The sequence below is a fragment of the Schistocerca piceifrons genome, chromosome 2 (genome assembly GCF_021461385.2).
Source record: "Schistocerca piceifrons isolate TAMUIC-IGC-003096 chromosome 2, iqSchPice1.1, whole genome shotgun sequence".
NCBI lineage: Eukaryota > Metazoa > Arthropoda > Insecta > Orthoptera > Acrididae > Schistocerca > Schistocerca piceifrons.
In genome coordinates this window covers 124,413,495-124,417,477 of record NC_060139.1, presented here as the reverse complement: position 1 = coordinate 124,417,477, position 3,983 = coordinate 124,413,495, and positions in this window count along the sequence as shown.

The following is a 3,983-nucleotide window of genomic DNA, read 5'->3' as shown; positions in this document are numbered from 1 at the left end:
GTCGAAACAAGGCCCCGGTAGTAGGCAACATTCCATTAGAACTACTGACAGCCTTGGGAGAGCCAGTCCTGACAAAACTCTACCATCTGGTGAGCAAAATGTATGAGACAGGCGAAATTCCCTCAGACTTCAAGAAGAATATAATAATTCCAATCCTAATGAAAGCAGGTGTTGACAGATGTGAAAATTACCGAACTATCGGTTTAATAAGTCACAGCTGCAAAATAATAACACGAATTCATTACAGACGAATGGAAAAACTGGTAGAGGCCGACCTCTGGGAAGATCAGTTTGGATTCCGTAGAAATGTTGGAACAAGTGAGGCAATACTGACCCTACGACTTATCTTAGAAAATAGATTAAGGAAAGGCAAACCTACGTTTCTAGCATTTGTAGACTTAGAAAAGGTTTTGACAATGTTGACTGGAATACTCTCTTTCAAATTCTGAAGGTGGCAGGGGTAAAATACAGGGAGCGAAAGGCTATTTACAATTTGTACAGAAATCAGATGGCAGTTATAAGACTCGAGGGACATGAAAGGGAAGCAGTGGTTGGGAAGGGAGTGAGACAGGGCTGTAGTCTCTCCCCGATGCTATTCAATCTGTGTATTGAGCAAGCAGTAAAGAAAACAAACGAAAGAAATAAAAACTTTAAGATTCGCCGATGACATTGTAATTCTGTCAGAGACAGCAAAGGACTTGGAAGAGCAGTTGAACGGGATGGACAGTGTCTTGAAAGGAGGATATAAGATGAACATCAACAAAAGCAAAACGAGGATAATGGAATGTATTCGGGTGATGCTGAGGGAATTAGATCAGGAAATGAGACAATTAAAGTAGAAAGGAGTTTTGCTATTTGGGGAGCAAAATAACTGATGATGGTCGAAGTAGAGAGGATATAAAATGCAGACTGGCAATGGCAAGGAAAGCGTTTCTGAAGAAGAGAAATTTGTTAACATCGAGTATAGATTTAAGTGCCAGGAAGTCGTTTCTGAAAGTATTTGTATGGAGTGTAGCCATGTATGGAAGTGAAACATGGACGATAAATAGTTTGGACAAGAAGAGAATAGAAGGTTTCGAAATGTGGTACTACAGAAGAATGCTGACGATTAGATGGGTAGATCACATAACTAATGAGGAGGTATTGAATGGAATTAGGGAGAAGAGGAGCTTGTGGCACAACTTGACAAGAAGAAGGGACCAGTTGGTAGGACATGTTCTGAGGCATCAAGGGATCACCAATTTAGTAGTGAAGGGCAGCGTGGAGGGTACAAATCGTAGAGGGAGACCAAGAGATGAATACACTAAGTAGATTCAGAAGGATGTAGGCTGCAGTAGGTACTGGGAGATGAAGAAGTTTGCACAGGATAGAGTAGCATGGAGAGCTGCATCAAACCAGTCTCAGGACTGAAGACCACATGTGGTCACACTCTTCCAAAATTACTGATGGTATCTATATGTTAATAATCCATATTAAAACAGCAATCCTTACAAAATATAATAAGTAAAAGCGTCTCGCTGAAGACCACTGGAAGAAGTAAGCCTGTTAGGAATTATGGTAAAATTTAACTACAGCAAAGTATCGTACACACAAAGCACAACGAGACGCCACCAAAGAACACAGCATACGATGTCGTCAGGGTCTGTATCCTTCCTTCTCAGACTCAGGAACAGAACTCTTACTCGAAAGTTTCTCCGTGGCCCAGCAAAGAATTCCTAAACATTCTACATTCGCTCTCCCACACGTCGGCTCAAAGAGCACTGCACACTGTGGGCTCGGCTCGACTACTGTACGCACGTTTGGAGATGCCACGCGCGAGCGTATGTGCGCACAGAACAATTGTATCATAGAAATGAAATGAGGCCACTAGGCTACCTTAAACCGAATGTGATTGTTTGAATGAATAGTGTTCCTTGTGTTCCCGTATGTCTTCTGTCAACTTCAGTGAGTGAACGAATTACGGTACCTTGGATAGCTCCACTGTGTATTAGCACAGGAGAGTCAAAGCCAGTTTTGTGTTATGTTTTTAATAACCTTATGTTTACATAAATGGTACATTTTTGAACAGGGCTTGAGAAAAGGACGTGGATTAATGAATAAAAAATATAGGATGCTATTTTAAAAAAAACGTGCTGCTGATCCTATCTTCGTTATGCACAAAGATACAAGAACGGCAGTAAAGCTGATTGGTGTCCTCCTGGTAGCTAAGCAACATTTGCTTCATACATTTTTTACTTTGGTTATGGACAAAAAGTTATTTAGAGTGACCAAGATAAATGGAACAGCCAGAATACAATAAACCAAAAGACAGACACAATATTACGCTTCGCATCCAATGATATCTAAAGTTGATGCATGTGCTACATACGGTACATTTAACAGTACACAAAAAAAGAGGGAGATGTATGCACTCTAACAAATAGACACGATACGTATACATTAGACCACCTCAAGCACACAACTAAATAGCACCTGCAGAGGAAACAAAACATAGATAGCGTAAGAATACACAGTGCCGCAGCGCAGATCGAAAGACATCTGACAGGCACTTTCGCGCTGCCGCCACCAAACAAATGTGAAGGATATGGTACACCAATACTTACCAATGTAATTAATATTCCAAAAACGCTGTTAAGTCAGACCGTTTTATTCGTTACAGTAAGCCTATTACGGCAAAATAGCCATCGTCAGATTAACTGTAAGTGGATAGTGCATAGTTTGATACAATATCTCTAATATTATAGGCAAATATTAAATAGAAAACGATATCATAAAATTTGTTACATACGTCGGATGGGTTTGACATCCATACGTTATCGTGGCTCTATCGTTTTGTCTACGTTTTAATTACGCTCCATTATTCTGTCTCTGCCTCTGTGTTTGAATATGTTCATGGAATAATAATGGCTCGTTATATTAGCTATGATTCTTTACCTGATAATTTTTTTTCAAATTGTCTTCCTCTTCTTTATAGCAATAATTCTGTGACAACTTGTGTGACAGATGTACCAGCGACACTGTATGGTATCAAATAGTTTTGTTTACCATGCTGTATTTCCGGTAATCTTTGCTAGAGGTATCGCCGATAGTATTATGTGCTCTGTGTTTATTTCGCAATTTTGTGTCTCCATCTGTTTTCATAATTGTTAATTTCAGTAAAGTTTTCGGTGTATTTTGTGTCTCTTAGGTCGGTTAGTTGAGTAAGTAAAGGTATTTTGAGTGTGTGGCTGTGTTATGTAAATAGATTTCCATCTCTTCCAAAATTTTCATTAGTGGCCCTTCGGATGTTACCTGTAGAATTTGGATAGCTTGTTCTATTTAAGGGCTGTAAGGTGTTTGGTTTTTAATCGTTGGAAAGAAGTAGATGGATTTTTGTCGCTGTATCTAATGTGTTCGCAGTATCTAATACTAAAGTTTCTACCCGTCTGACATGTGTAAAACGTATCGCAGTCTTTGAGTCGAATTTTGTATATGCCTGGGTTAGAGTAAACTGATAATTTCTTTTACCCGATTCAACTAGTGAACTAAGGTTGCCTCGTGTTTCTTAAGTGTCTTTTGTTTGTATTTTTTAATAGCGGGTTAATTTTATTAGATATCTCTTCCAGATATGTAGTAGGTATGTATTTGAGTTTCTGTTTGACTGGTGTTTCAGTTGCAAGTGGTACTTTTTTTCGTATAGTTTCTTTTACTGGTTTGGTATGTTTGCTGAATAGTTGAGTGACTGTTTGCGGATTATAATCATTTTGCTGTGTCACGTATTGTAGGACTGTAAGTTCTTTTTATATAGAATAGTATTCTAAAGGCAGGTTTATTATTCTACTAAAAAATACAATCATAAGATTCGCTTACCAAACACGACACAATCTTAGTTCACACACTGAATGGGATAAAACGAAATTACCAATTTACTGGAGCCTAGGCTTAAACAAAATTCAAAGCAAACACTGCGAGAAGTTCTACGTAGGTCACAGGAGTAGAAACTT